Raw genomic sequence first — 16,058 nt, 5'->3', positions numbered from 1 at the left:
TCCCTTGTCACAGAGAGCCAAGGGTGCTGTGATGGTGAATTTCACGTGCCAACTCCGCTGGGCTGTGGTACCCAGATGTTTGCTCAAACCCTGGTCTGGATGTTTGCTGCAAAGGTGTTTCTTAGATGAGTTCAACATGACATCAGTGGGCTCTGAGTAAAGCACACGGCCCTCCATGATGTGGGCGGGCCTCATCCAACCAGTTGAAGGCCTTAAAGAAAAGACTGATGTCCCCCAAGAAGGGGAGACCTCTGCCTCCAGATGGCCTTTGGGCTTGAGCTGCAATGTCGCCTCTCCTCTGGGTCTCCAGCCCGCCCTGCAGATTTGGGGTTTGCCAGCCTCCACAATTGTACAAGCCCCGAAATGAATCTCTGCCTCTGTACACACACACACACAGGCACACGTGTACACATCCTATTGGTTCTGTCTCTCTGGGGAGCCCGCACTAGTACAGACCCCAGCATGAGCACCCCAGGTTCAGGGGAAGCTGCTAGAGGTGTTTTTTAACACCACTTCGAGGTGAGCAGGCAGAGCCGTGCTTTCCTGCTCCGTGTGTTTCAGAGGCAGTGAGGGTACCCGGCTCCTGTTTCTCTCCACCGCCACCAGAGCCCTGCGGTGGTGGCGCCCCACCGCTGAGCCTGCGTGACACGGTTTCAGACCCGGGCTGCGGGGGGTGCCGTGCTGAGCGGGGACCGTGCCAGCGCTCACGCGGAAGCCAGGGTCTGCTGGCTCCCTGGCACCCCCGGCCCTGCTGCTCGACTGCTGGGAGGGTGAGCCGCCTGGACACCCCCGGCTTTTGGTGGGGGGGACCTTGGACCAGGCAGGAAGGCCTGCCCGGGTCACAGGCTGGCAGCTCGGGGACTTGACTGCACCTGCCATGTCACCAAGACACCCACTCGTCAGCGGTGGGAGAGACTGGAAACCCCCAGGCCCACCGAGGACTCCCCTCTACATGGGCTACCCTGCCCGGAGGGGGAAGGCAGGGGCTCTTTCTGAGCGGCCTGGGGACCCCGCCCGCTGCTACGGCTGAACGTGGACTCCACCAGCCTGACGGGGGACGGGGCCCCAGCGGCCAGGCAGGTGACACGTGGCAGCACGGCTGGGACAGGTGGGTCTCGGCACCTTCCCCCGCCAGCCGCTTGCTCCCTGGGGGCCTCAGCTCCCCGCTCGGGCAGGTCTGGGTGAGGTGACGACAGAACCAACACCCCATGTTAGGTCCAGTTTGCGCAAAGGGAAACAGACAGTGACCACACTAGCATCCCAGCCCTGCCCGCCTGGTGGTGTCACCGGGGCGTCACCAGGAGACTGCCTAGTGCTGGCGGGGAGCACCGGATGGGGCTTCTCAGCTGGGGACACAGTTATTAACTGCCGGCAGCTGTCCCACAACGTGGGCTCAGGCGGGACCGTGGGCCGCTCGCGGTGGCCGCCGGACCCTGCCACCCAGGACTCTTCCTAGAGCTGGCGGGGCTGAGTCAGGAGAGGCCACCGCGGGCTCCGTGCTGCCCCATTCGTGGGGCGGACGCCTCTCCACAGCCCTGTAACCGGCGGAGCTCGGCCTGAGCTGAACCCGCGGGACCCTGTGGACGCAGGCCCACACCTCCGCCCCCTCCAGGGAAGTGAGTTTTGAATTACAATTTGATATAGAGTCAGCTGGAGTGTCAATACCGGCCCATTTCGCAGGTGGGAGGCCCAGCAGCCGGCCTATCTCCTGCCCATCTTGCCAGGGTGCAGGCAGGGCAGGCCTCTCCCCTCCCCTGGACAGTGGTGCCGCCTCTGCTGAGCTTCTGCAGGGCCCCTGGCTGTCTGGGGTGTCTTCCCTCGTGAAATCTCCAGGAGGTGACCGTGACCGGCACAGTGCAAGCTGACAGCCGCAGGCAGACAAATCCACGCAGATTTCAGCTGAGAAACCCGAGGCTGGTGGAGCGGTGTCTGGCTGCCGGGCCGAGCCCCTCGAGAAATGTCTCGATTCATTCCCGTCGGGACAAAGCCCTGGGGCAGCCTTGAGTCCCCTCTCCCAGCGCTTGTCCGGGTCCTCGGGCTCCAGTCCCCTGACTCCTAAGGGGACAGGCCTCCAGGGGCCTGGCTGTGGGAGGTTTAGGTCACACACCCAATGCCTGACCCCCTAAAGCTTAACTGTCAGCCAACGTTTTCACATCGTTAGGCCAGAGCTGGTGAACCTTCGAGAGTCCGAGAGAAGCAGCAGACCCACCCCCGAGACAATGTACCGTGCACACACACACACATACACACACAGACACACACACAGACACACACAGACACACACAGACACACACACACACACATACACACAGACACACACACAGACACACATACACACACACAGACACATACAGACACACATACACACACACACACAGACACACACACACACACACTGCTGGAGGACAGAACCACCCCGGCAACCACGGAGCTGTGAAGACAGAACGGGACCCGCTCAAGCAGGAAGAGGAAGGCGCAGCTGGGGAGGCCCAGGGACCCTCCTGCACAGCCTGGCCGTGCCAGCCCCGTACCCACCAGACGGGGGTCTTGCCTGTCCCCCAGCCTCCTCCTGGCTCTGCCGGGCCTCGCAGCCCCTGCATTGGGGGCTCAGCAAGTGCCTGGGGCTTGTTGAGGGACCCTCACCCGGGGAGTCGAGGCTGGGGTCTGAGTGCATCCTCCCGCCATGCTGGTCCCATCTCCTTGGTTACATCCCTCCCATCACCCCGCCACTAGCTCTGTCCATGGTGGGCTCAGCACTTCCCCTTGCCGGACCTCAGCTCAGGGGGCCTAGAGTGGACGATCCCAGGGTGTTTGACACAGACCAGGGCCACCAGGGCCTCTGCAGGCTGGGCCCCTTGGAGCTGCCTGCCTTGGGAAAGGCAGCAGCCACGGCCGGGGGAAGAGCCTCAGGGCTGAGGTGCTCCCCTTCAGAGGAACCAGCCCGGACACAGAGGGGCCTCTGTCCACTCACCCGCCGATGCCCTGGAGGTCTCAGCAGGGGTGGTCCTGGCTGGGCTGGCGGGGGCTTCGGCTCCACTCTTCACCAGGCTGGTGCTGCAGCGGGTGTGGGAAGACACCGGCCCGCCCGAGACCCCGCTGGTGAAGGCACGATGCTTCCTGTTCTAAGTCAGGAACTGGAGGAAGTAGTTACATGTGGCTGATTGCACCACACGCGTCCCTCCCAACCTCAGTCCCTCTGCCTACGGGGCCCCCGACAGAGGGCTGTCAGAGGAGCAACACACAATGGGAACACACCATCCGTCACACACGCTCACAGCTGGAAGTGGAACAGCGTGCAGGGAGGACGGAGTGGGAACAGGGCCTCTGGTGGCACCATGGGGCGCCCCCACGGGCCGAGGGGCTGGCCGTGCCCCGCAGGGGACAGAACACCCCGGAGGGCAGTGCCCAGGAAGTTTCACCCCAGGAAGGGAGCCGGCCCGCAGACTGAGCGCGCGGGAGGGGAGCGTGCGCCCCCCGAAGAAGAAGCAGACAGGCACTGGGGAGTCAAACTTGGGTCACGGAAACAAAAAAGCATCACACGGACCAAAGGGCAGAATAAGAAGCTGGAGAGCAAATCAGCTGGAGGGCAGGATGAGGGCATCAGCTTGGGAGGACAATGGGACAGGGGAGAGGCAAGTCCATCTGCCCTGCGCTGCCCACAGGAATTCCCGGAGAGAACAGTAAACAGAGAGGGGAGAGACTCCGACAACAGAAGAGAATTCCGAGAGAGAGGACCCAGATGAAGAGGCTGCTGCATGGCTTGGGAGGAAGAACAAAGGTCCCGAAACTGGTTAAGTTGTGATGCCATCACAGAACATTAGTGATAGAAAGAAAGCAGGACAGATTCAGAGAGAGACAGAGACAGACAGAGAGGGAGAACGAGGGAAGGGGAGGGTTAGGATGGGGAGGAAGGGAAGCAGAAGAGGAGACACTGATTACATCCACAAACAAACAGAAAGCAGAGTCTTCAGATGAGCCAGGGCTCAGATACATAACTACCCTAAAATCTATTTGGAAGATGCACTCCCGAAATGAAGACAGACAGATGAAGAAATCCAAGAGGAATCCAAGGGTCGCTGAGGCAAAGGTGACCAAAGAAATAAGGAAAAATTGTTAAGCCTAAGTAATTGTTGATTTTAAAACAGAGGTAAAAATACTAACAATTTGAAACAAAAATCCTAGAGGAGCAGAACAGATGAGCAGGGGGGCGTGCTGCAGTTTCTGATACCCATCAATGGACACTTTGCCAGGAAATATTTAATTTTATATGTGACAACAATTAAAACTCTCCTAAAGGATAGAAATAGGAAGTATACATCTGAAAAAGAAGAAAATACGAAAAATCCTTTTTTTAAGGCAAGGGAAACAGAACAAACAAGAAAGGATTGTGAATTAAAAACACACAATAAGTTATCAGCGATGATTTCAGAAGTTCCGGAGAATCCAGAGTTCCAGGGTCACAGGACCTGTGAAGGGGTCACCTTCCTCAAATATAGTCCTGATGAGTTTTAAAAATAGAAAAAACTCCAATTATATGTTCTCTATCAAGGGAACTTCCTCTTTATGGAACTATTCCCGAAAATACAACAAAAAAAGGAAGGAGAGATTGAGAATGTCCCCGAATCACGCCCCCTGGTGACTCACCAGATGGCTGTGACACCGCGAGGACACGCTCCGCTCACAGACACAAGTTGCTTGCTGTCCTAGGCCTTGGAGAAAACAGCAATAGGAAGTAAGTTAATCATAAAGTAAATAACATAAAAATCACAACTTTTACTCTTGAACCCGAATCAGGTCAACACTTCACCTCCCAGTACATAGGAGCAATGGGGACAGAGGGCTGGGTTAATGGTCTGGCAGGGATGCAGTGAGCAAAATCCAGGCTGGAGAGAAGCCCCCAAGATGAAGAGCAGGTTGCAAGAGGGGAGGAGGTGTGGGAACCCGAAACAAGAGATGGGAGAGAATATCAACCAGTCACAGCGCGCGGACCACAGGACATTAACAAATTACTGTTAACATTTTGGACGTGTTAAAGGTTTTGTGATTATGTTAAAGAATCGTCACCTTTTAGAGTCTCATGTTAAGATATTTGCACAGGACATGACAGGATGTTTCAGATTTGCTTCCAAATAATCAGGGGTGGGGTGGGTAGGGGAGACTGGGTAGGGATATAAATAAAACAAGATTGGCCACAAATTGATAATTGTTGAAGCAGATGTCGAGGACACATGGGTTCATTAAACTCTTCCATCTACTTTGTATAGGTGTGAGATTTTCTATAGTAAAAATATTTTTTCTAACTTTAAACAGAAGTGTAAATTTGTTTAATGGGGATAAAGTTTCAGTTTTGCAAGATGAAAAAGTTCCAGAGGTTAGTTGCACAACAGTGTGAATATACTTAATAATACTGAACTTTACACTTAAAAATGGTAAAGATGTTTAAATGGTTAAATTTATGTTATATGTATTTTACCACAGTTAAAAAGAAAAAAATGCCGCCTATCAGATAAACTGTTAAAAGTGACACTGGGGCTTCCCTGGTGGCGCAGTGGTTGGGAGTCTGCTTGCCAGTGCGGGGGACGCGGGTTCGGGCCCTGGTCTGGGAGGATCCCACGTGCCGCGGAGCAACTGGGCCCGTGAGCCACAACTACTGAGCCTGCGCGTCTGGAGCCTGTGCTCCGCAACAACAGAGGCCGCGATGGTGAGGGGCCCGCGCACCGCGATGAGGAGTGGCCCCCCTCGCCGCAGCTAGGGAAGGCCCTCGCACGGAAGCGAAGGCCCAACACAGCAAAAATAAATAAATTAATTAAAAAAATAAATAAAAAATAAAAAAAATTTAAAAAAGTGACACTGAAGGCTGAAAATAAAGTATTGGAAAACTTACATAGCACGTGCTAGAAAATACTAAAAATATAATATAGAGATAATATTAAAAGATATAATTCAAGGCAAAAAGCATTAAACGAATAAAGAAAGATGTATGTAATGAAAGTTCCAATCCACAAAGAAAGTTTAGCAGTCATGAATCTTTATATACGGAACAAAATCACCACAATATATAAAAACCAAAAACTGACGAATACATAAGCAAACGGACACAGCCGCAAACGGACACAGCCACAAACGTAGCAAACATCTTTAATATACCTGTCTCAGAAATGAACAGATCAAATAGAAAACCAGGTCTATGGAGAATTTGAGGAATATAACGCTTTCTCCTTACCTTGTACACAGTAAAGTTAAAACATGAGGGACAATAATAACAGATCATTTATTAAGCCACAAAGGAAATCTCAACATCTTCTAAAGCACAGAAATCATAAGGAGGCCAAATTCACAGACACAATGTAATAACAGTAGGTGCTAACCAAAGAATAACATTAAAGAAAAACCCAGCACCCCAAGAAACTGGAAACAAACCCAACATGGCATAAATAGATACCTTGTGGCCTTCATGCACAAAAGCAGCAATTAAAATATGGATCTGGAGCTCTATGTGTCCACATGACACGCCCAAAACCGTAACACTGAGGTTATTTTTAAAGGCAAATTGCAAAAGGGGGCTTCCTATTATACCACCCGTGGTTACAGGAAAAACACCCCTGTACTCCCCAACCCGCGTTCAGGGTAGTGGCTACCTCTGAAGGTGGAGAAAGTAGTGGTCCTGCCAGAGGTATGTAGAGGGCTTCAATTTTATGTTTTTAAGTTTTATGAGGAAGAAAGAAGAAAAAATTCTGGGCAAACTAAAGCAAGATATTAAGATTTGATGAAGTTGGATGGTGGGTACAAGGCTGTTGGTGATGCTGATCTCCACCCTTTTCTGTAGTCTTGAGATAATCTATTTTCTTTTTTGAAAAGGAACTAATGGGTTGGGAGATTGGGATTGACATATATACACTAATATGTATAAAATGGGTAACTAATAAGAACCTGCTGTATAGAAAAGTAAATAAAATAAAATTCAAAAAAAATTAAAAAAGGAACTAACAGGGAGTGACTGCAAATGAGCGTGAGGATCTTTTGGGGGTAATGGAAATGCTCTAAAAATAGATTGTGGTGATGATTGCACAAATCTGTAAATTCAGCTAAAAATCATTATCATTAAATTGTACACTTAATATGAGTGGATATTGGCATTCAAATTCTATCTTAATGAAGCTGTAAAAAATGAATTGAAATTAAGAATAAGAAGAAAAAGCACCAACATCTTCCAGTCCCAGCTAAGACAGAGTAAGCACACTGCACTCCACCGTTACACTGACCAGAGCTAAAAATATCACACAGAATAAAATAAAGCAACTTTCTAGACAGACTGGGGTGAGAAATCAAAACCTGATGAAAGGCTGATATGGTAGCAAATGTCTTGTCCCCCTACATCCCCTGCATTAGATTCAAGGTAGCCTGCACCCCAGGACAGCACAGTGAGCACAGCCAAGAGAACCCCTCCTTTCTGGTCAGTGGGCTGGGAGGAGCAATGCCCTGAAAGACAGAGAGTGAGAGAAATGCCCTATTTCATTTTCTTTTTCCTGGTCTTGCCCCAGAGACAAATTTCTGTCCCAAAGCCGCACTCCCAAGATGGTGGTAGCAGCAACTATAGCGGCAGAAGCTATTGTAATCGTCACTTTCACCCAGAGGTGGATCTAGGCACAGGAAGCATGTGACAGTGCAGGAGGCTAAAATTCCTGCTTTATAGCCAGAGGACCCGGAAAGGAAGACTCGGGAAGCCAGAGAGCATCAGAGAAATTAATAAAAAGGAGATTAAGAAAGAGACCCTGCAGAGCCTTTTTTAAAAAAATTTATTTATTTATTTTGGGTGCGCCAGGTCTTAGTTGTGGCAGGCCCGCTCCTTAGTTGCGGCTCTCAGGCTAGTTAGTTGCGGCATGCAAAATCTTAGTTGGGGGATGCATATGGGATCTAGTTCCCTGACCAGGGATCGAACCTGCAACCCCTGCATTGGAAGGCGGATTCTTAACCACTGCACCACCAGGGAAGTCCCCTATAAAGCTTTATATGAAGTTCCAGACTCACCTCTGAGCTGGACATATGTGGAAATGACCCAAATACCATGTCAAAGGCTTTGAGAATTGAATCGTGGTGTAGACCACTGCCAAAGTTGAAAACTGGACCAGGGGGATGCAAGTGCAAGATGGATCCAAATAACACAGCAGAGACTTTGAAAACTAAACTCACATTGGAACCACAACCCACAGGAGGCAGGTCTGAACTTGTGGTCTGACCCAACCAGGTTGATGGCCAGAAAAAAAAAAAAAAAGAGAGAGAGAGAGAAATGTTGGAGAACATTGGAGAAGATTTTGATAGGATCCAGAGTCTCATTAAATAATATCTAAAATGTCCAAGACACAATCCAAAAGTACTCAAACAACAATAACAACAAAGAAAATCTCAAGAATTTGTAAGAGAAAAAAAACAATTAATAGATGCCAACTCTGAGATGATCCAAATGTTGAAATTATCACATAAAGCATTTAAATCAATTATTTAAAATGTGCTCCATTAAGTAAGGAAAAAACCCTTGAAACAAATGCAAAGGTAAAAATTTTCAGCAGAGATATAAAAGCTATAAAAAAGAACCAAATGGGTATTAAAATTAAAAATATGATTACAGAAATAAAAAATTCACTGAGTGGGCTTAATAGGAGAGTGGTGAAGACAGAAGAAAGAGTGAGTGAACTTGAGGACCAATAGAAATTATCCAATATTAATGACAAAGAGAAAAAAAGATTGACAAAAAATGAACAGAGCCTGGGGACCTGTGGAATAACATCAAGAGATCTAACATTTGTTGCCATTGGAGCCCCAGGATGAGAGGCGTAATGGGTTGACCCAGAAAAAGTATTTCAAAAAATAATGGCTGAAAACTTCCCAAATTTGATGAAAAATATAAATTTACAGATTAAAGAATCTCAGTGAATCTCAAATAGGATAAACTTGAAGAAAATCAAGCCTATACACACCATACTTAGACTGCTGAAAACCAAAGATAAAGAAAAATGTCCTGAAAGCATCCAGAGAAAAATGACACATCACATATAGAGGAAGAACCATTTGAAAAACATTAAATTTCCCATCAGAATCCACAGAGGTCAGAAGACAATGGAACAACCTGTATAAAGTGCTCAAAGGAAAGAACTGCCAGCTCTCAATTCTGTTCCCACAAAATTATTCCCATCAATGAAGGGGAAATAAAAACATTCTCGGGACTTCCCTTACAGTCCAGTGGTTAAGACTCTGAGCTTCCACTGCAGGAGGCGAGGGTTCAACCCCTGGTTGGGGAACTAAGATCCCACTTGCCATGCAGTGTGGCCAAAAAAAAAAAAAAAAAAAAGGCACTCGCAGATGAAGGGACAGTAAGAAAATTAGTCCCCAGCAGACAACTCTAAAAGAAATCTTAAGATTTCAGGAGGGAAATGATACCATAGGAAAACTGGGAATCTTAGAAATGAAGAAAAAACAACAGAAATGGAAAATAGAGGGTTACTACGCTATTTTCCCTCTTAAGGTCTTTGCAATATGTTGATGGTAAAAATGACAACATTGTCTGGTGGGATTTTCAATGTATGTAGATGTAAAATATGTGGCAGCTCCAACATAAAAGGAGAACAGTGAAGGGACATACACAGTTTTAAAGTTCCACTTCATTTCACTTGAAATGGTAAAATGTTCATTTTAAGTAGACAATGAGGTGTTTAGTATATATATTGCAATTCCTCCAGCAACCACTGAAAAACCTATATAAAAAGATATAGTTAAAAAAACCAACCGATAAATTAAAATGCAATACTAAAAACACTGATACAATCCAAAAGAAAGCAGGAAACGGAAATAGAAAAGTGAAAACCAAAGGGAGCAAACAGAAAACAAAAATTTGAACAATAGACCTAAATCCAACAATTTCAATAATTACATTGTATAAATGATCTAAATACACCAACTGTAAGACAGATACTAGCAGGTGGAATTTCTAAAAATATGACCCAACTATATGCTGCCTATAAGAAACACACTTTAAATATGATAATATAGGTAGGTAAAAAGAAGACGGATGGGGAAGATATACCATACAAGCACTAATAAAAAGAAAAATAGAATGACTGTGTTAATATCAAGCAAAGTAGACTTCACAACAATGCAAATTACCAGGTATATGTTGGGGCTTGACTTAATGATGAAAGGGTCTATTCAACAAGACGATACAACAATTGTAAATGTGCATACATCTAACGACAGAACATCAAAATACATGAAGCAAAATCTGAAAGAACTAAAAGGAGAAATAGACAATGACAGCTGGAGCCTTCAATACTCCTTTCCCAGTAATCAATTTTTTAAAAATTAGACACAAGATCAGCAAGTACACAGAAGACCTAAAAAGCACCACTGACCAACTGGACCCGAAAGACATTCCACCCAGCAGCAGCACAAGGGGCCCACAACACGGTCACCAAGGAAGACTGTGTCCTGGGCCATAAGATAAACCAGAACACATTGAAGAGAATTGAAATCGTGCACGATATGTTCTGTAGCCATAATGGAATTAAACCAGAAAATAAGCAACAGAAAGACATAGAAGAAATCTCCTAAGAAACAACGTACTTCTAAATAATCCATGGATCAAACAGAGCCTCAAGGGAAATTAGAAAATATTTTGGACGGAATGAAATGAAACACAACATACCGTATTTGTAGGATGTAGCTAAAGCAAGGTGTAGAGGGAAATTTATAGCATTAAATGCAAACATTAGAGACCCAACAACATGAATGATTCTCAGGCATTGTGCTGAGAAGGCCAGCAAAACAGAGACTCCAGCCTCTGGGGAGATTACCATCAGAACTGCAATGAGAATCCTTCTCCCAGCCATCACAGGGACAAAATCTACAAGGTGAATTAAAGAGTGGGGGGAAATGGGGGGGTGGCATCCTGTATTTAGGTGCATAGTGTGCACCCCATTTGGCTCAGCAGCACCCACCAGGAACGATACCCACCAGGGCTTCTGAAGTGTCTGTGTCTTTATGGGGCAGTATTTGTATGAAATGTCATTAAATCTCATCTAGTACCAGGGAAATGGCCTCGGCAAACCCTGGTGCATCCATTCTTGGGAATTCATGAAATAGTTGAAACGCCGGCGGCAAGAAGGCAGACAGGGAGTTCTGGGAATGAGAACGTGAAACAGAGGACATCACAGGCCTTTGTGGGGAGTGACCGAGAGGGACAGGGTTTTGCATCTCGAAGAAAACTGAAGCCAGGGAGGAGTGAGCTTTTGGGGCAGGATTCTGGGAATAATCTTCTCCCCTAAGTCAGCCGAGAAATTCCACTTGCAGTCACTTTCACCTCCACCTTCCAGAAAATTGACTTTATTTCACCAGGTGTTCATTGAGGACTCCAGGGCCTGGGCGGGACACTGAGCTGGACGCCCAGAGGGTGCATTGCCGTGCCCTCTGGAACATCATGACCTGGCTCAGAAGGCAAGCATGTCATGGTGATATAAAGCAGGATGAGGAGGGATACCCCAAAGTGTGCCAGGCCTGGGGGGTGGGGCGGGCAGGAGGCAGCCAGGTGAGTGTAGAAAAGAGGAAGAGATGCCCTCCCCTTGCCATCGTGGACATTGACCTGGGCACCCCCAGCCCCCTTCCCGCCCAGCCATGTCCCCATAACACACAGCCCCGAGAGCACAAGAAGGGGGCTCCTTTGCGACAGTGTGAAGAGTAAGAAATATTTAATGATGGAGAACATGCGAAGGGGTTCCAGGCTCACCATACAGAGGTTCCCGGGTGGGTGCAGTTTTGTTGCCGACACTGGGGGGAGGCTGCAGTCAGACACTGAAGCCCACGATGCTGTGTCTGTGGGACAGATGAGACACGAGAGCCGGAGAAAGACCAACCCAGCACCCAGCACCCAAAAGGCAGAACACAGTCCCTTGAGAACTCGCCCCACGTGACGTGCGGGCATTCAGGGGAGCAGCAAGGCTGCCGGCAGCTCCCTCCCAGCCCCCAGCTCCTGGCCGGCACGCCTCCACCATCGCACCTCCCTCTGCCAACCGCCCTCCCACCTGGCCTGCAAATTCCCCCTCCAACCCAGCCCTTGTCTTCTCCAGACCCTTCCCCCATCTTTGCTTTTCTCTTTTTAATTTCTTCCTGCCAGTAGCTTCCTTCTGCAATGTTGATTCAGCTGTTGCTCTTTTGTGGGGAGGCGGGGGTGGGGAGGCGGGGATGGGAGATGGGGGGTGGGGGAGGTGGAGTGGGGGGGAGACGGGGGAAGGGGGTGTCGGGGGGAGACGGGGGAGGTGGGAGGTGCTGGCAGAGGCAGCTGCAGAGGGGGTGGCAAGCACACTCCAGGGGGGCTGGGGGACCAGAGCAGGAAGTAGTGCTCGCCATGGCAAGGGCTCTAGTAGCTCTTGCTCATTTGGCCCCCTACAAACCCACACCAACAGGCAGAAAGCCACCCAGCCAGGGCAGTGGAGATCCTTGCTCTAATCCAGGCCACGTACCTGCAGGAGGGTAGCCAAGCGAGCATGGAAAGGAGAGAAGAGATTTGAGAGGCTGGGGGCTGTTTCTAGCTACCTACTGTCCTGAACACTGGCCACAGCACACCCAGCCCCACTTCTCATTGTCAAGCAGAGGGCCTTTATTCCTTAGCCTTCCTCCTTGCGGCTTTCTCTGTTTGTGGGAGGAAGCTGAAGAGGTGGCATTCCTATTTCCCTGACATACCTGGAAGGAAGGTGTCTGAGCACCCCAGGGAGGCTGGGGTGGGGGCTGGGGCCTGAGCAGGGGTTGCCTGACTCTCATCAAAGCATAGAGATGAACTGATAGGCTTGACAGCGTGGACGGTCACACTGAGAAGAGTCCCTGTCGGAGGGAGGAAGACCGGGCTCTGAGTTGAAAGGAGACTGAGCCAGCAAAAAAGCTAAGCCATTACCAACTCTGGAGGAAAACCAGAAAGTTGTACCAAGAAGAAAATGTAATTACAGTATGTCCACTTGGCTCAGCAGAACACATTTACACAGTTAGAATAAGGAAAGCACTGAGCCCAGATTAAAAATAAAACTGTGATAACAGCTCTACGGCGAGGTGAGGGATGGGCGGGGGTGTGAGGAGCTAACACCTTCCTCTACCGGAACAGGAAGATCTAACGCCTTCCCAGACCCCTCCCTTCACCACAAAGGCCAGGCTGATCTGTGGGGCACCCGTGGTGGGGTGGGGTGGGGGGGGTTGGGGGCACAGTGGGGGGGTAGACATCTAATCCTAACCCAGTCCCCAGGGTCATTCCTCTCCTTCCTGGTACTTGTCATATTGCCATTTCCTGTTCAATTGTGTTTTCCACCAATGCCACTTGAGGAGGCACATCCACAGGAAGTCTGGGCTGCCTTTGTCAAAGCAAGTTGGCACCTTCCAACCCTGGATTGAGTGTCCCAGTTCCCAGAGGCGCTGTCTAAGCTCCTCTTGCCCCAGGGGCCTGGCTGGGGGGAGTGGAGTCTGAGGCTAGAGATAGCACTTGCACTTGGGGTCTAACAGCTGGGCCCGCTAGTAGTGGTGGCAACTCAGGACCCTTGGCCTTGTTTTTCCTCTGGGCCTTAGTTTCCCACAGTCTGCTCCCCTGCCCAGTTGGGAGGATAAATGAGGACACGTGAAAGGATCCTGCAATGGGCCTGGCACCCAGCAGGTGCCCAATAAATGCAAAGATGTAAATCATAAAAAGAAAAATGAGATGCAGTCCCAGCGCTCATGGAGCTTTTGATAAAATTACAGACTTTTTTTTTTTTTAGGGGAGGGTCTATATCTGGATTTACAGAGAAATTTCTTCCCTTTAAGTTTTCTGCTTCTACCTTCTAACTTTTGAACCTGGGGGAACAATCTATCTTTTCTGCATTGGTCTCTTTCCATGTAATAGATGATAGGAATCAGATTCTCTCCCCGTTCCCTCCCAGAAATGCAGTGCAAATTCGAGCCTGGCTTCTCCAAGTTGAGAGGATGAAGTAAGAAGGATGAAGAGAAAAGCGTGGCATCTGAGCCCTTCCTGGGGGGTGGGGGGGTGGGAGCACTGGCCCCTGCCCACCCCCAGGAGTTGGTGGGTTTTAGGCAGGGTGAGATTTCAGAGGAATGTCTGAGAAACTCCTTCTCACCCGCCCCCCTGCCAGGATCCCTGGGAAGGTCCACAAAAGCCCACGTGCTTTTGTGATCCTCCCCCACCGGGGACCCCAAGCTTCAGCTAAACTTAATTACCTGCCTCATCCCTGACTTCGCCTGTGTTGTCCTACCCGCATGCTTGGCCCTGAAGCCCTCCCTGCCCACCCACACATTCCCCACCCTGAAGGGTCCCACCTAAACGCTGTTGGCCCGTGGACCCCTCATCCCTGCTGTGTCCCTAACCGGTAAGGAGCTGTCCCTGCCTCTGGCCCCAGGGTGGCACTTTACACGCAATGTGTCACATCGGTCATGTAGAGGTGAAGGGCAAAGGCCTGGGTGTGTGGCCTCAGACTTGCAGCCAGTCCCCTCATCCACCAATGAGAATGATGACCACGGCGCTCTGTCACCAGGTGTGGGGTTATGAGCCACACGGACACAGAACGGCGCCTGGCACAGAGGAAGTGCTATGGGTCTGCTGGGGACAGGGAGGGGCAAGCTTTCCTGGGAAGAGCAGATAGCACCTGTCTTCAGCTTGGCTGGCTGTGTGACCTGTGCTGTGTCAGCCACAGCCCATCCTGCCTTCAATAAGCAATTGCATTTAAACACAGACGGAGGGCCAGCCTGTGGGTTGGGGTTCCCCGGGAGTGAGGACAGTGGCGATGGGGGCGGGCGGAGGGAGCACCTGGGCGCTTCTTGGGAACGCAGATCCACTGGTCCACGTCCAGCCCACTGGATCGGAGCTCGGGGAGGGCCCTGGTGTCTGTTTAACACACTCCGGTGGCAGGTCATCAGTGCGGGGACGAGCCCAGATGGGACCCTGAGTCCCGTGCCACACTGGCCTGCACGGGAAGGCACTAGGCACTGGGGAGGAAGGAGAGGAGGACATCAGAGGCTGGAACAGAGTCCAAGACCACCCAGCACTGAAGCAGACCCCAGAGGTCATTTCTGTCTTAGAAACTTTCTCTCTTGGCCTTTCCTGTCATTTCACGACTCCTCCTCCTCCACTGAAGCACCTCACTGGCTCCCCAGTTCCCACTGAACCCCCGAAGGTGGGTGTTGCAGTGCCTGACCCACCTGGGTCCCTGGCACTCTTGTAGGCATCCCGGCTGGGGCCAGGGGATCCTCTGCACACCTGCTCTCCTCCTCCTTCTTCCTCCCTCCTGTCTGGTTCTGGGTCCCAGCCCAGAGGCAGCCTCTCAGCCCAGAGGGACCTCTCCAGAAAGGTCTCGCCCTCCTTCACCGGGGAAGCCCCTGCAGTTCGGGGGACGGTCTTCTATCTTCCTTCTCCCACTTGGGTTGTGTTGTTTTTCTCCAAGAACTAGCAGCTCGTCTCCGGCGCGGGCCCCATGGGTCAGCCTTGCTGCTGGCACACAAAGGAGGAGGGCAGGTGGGCAGTGGCTGAGCCCGGGAGAGCTGGGGTGCAGGCCAGGCGCAAGCCGGGCAGGTGGCTGCAAGGCCTTAGGCCAGTTCCTAGAAGGCGCCTTTTTCTATCTGTAAAATGAGGGCGGGGGGTCTGCCTCTCAGGATGCTGAGATGATGTACAGGAAGCTCTCAGCAGAACCTGGAAACATGGAGGTGGAGCAGGGTTCAGGGCCAAGTGCCAGGCCAGCCCAGCAAGGCTGCTGAAGCAGTCAGGGCAGGGGGTTAGGAGGGGAGGGCATGGCACCCAGAGGCTGGCTAAGCTTGGGGTGAAGCCGAGGTGGCGCTGGGGAGGAACATGTGCCCTAATCTGGGTGTGGCACCGTCCAGCAGGGAGCGACCCACTGAAGGTCACATGGGTAGGAGGTGGGTCCGGGCTGTAAGAGCTGAGCTGCAAGCCGGCTGACCCTGGACTGTGTGCTGGGTGGGTGTCAGGGAGACCTAATCCTTTTCACACTTTAGCAACGATCAAGCTTCCTAGTTACAAAGGCTGCACC

General features: G+C 50.5%; 1 protein-coding gene across 4 annotated transcripts in view; it reads right to left on the bottom strand.

The window, feature by feature from the left end:
* Positions 1-11,958, bottom strand: part of ITGB2 (integrin subunit beta 2) — a 35,823-nt gene extending 23,865 nt beyond the window's left edge. Inside the window, exons 1-3 of one of the 4 annotated variants that reach the window (XM_061193828.1) lie at positions 11,774-11,958; positions 4,645-4,709; positions 2,972-3,134 (exon numbers count right to left, since the gene is read on the bottom strand). The gene's annotated coding sequence lies outside the window, so the exon portion shown is untranslated. The other 3 variants (XM_061193830.1, XM_061193832.1, XM_061193829.1) reach the window with 3 other exon arrangements.
* Positions 11,959-16,058: the final 4,100 nt, after the last annotated feature.

This window comes from Eubalaena glacialis, chromosome 6 (genome assembly GCF_028564815.1).
Source record: "Eubalaena glacialis isolate mEubGla1 chromosome 6, mEubGla1.1.hap2.+ XY, whole genome shotgun sequence".
Classification (NCBI taxonomy): Eukaryota; Metazoa; Chordata; class Mammalia; order Artiodactyla; family Balaenidae; genus Eubalaena; species Eubalaena glacialis.
This window is presented reverse-complemented; position numbering and strand designations above follow the sequence as displayed.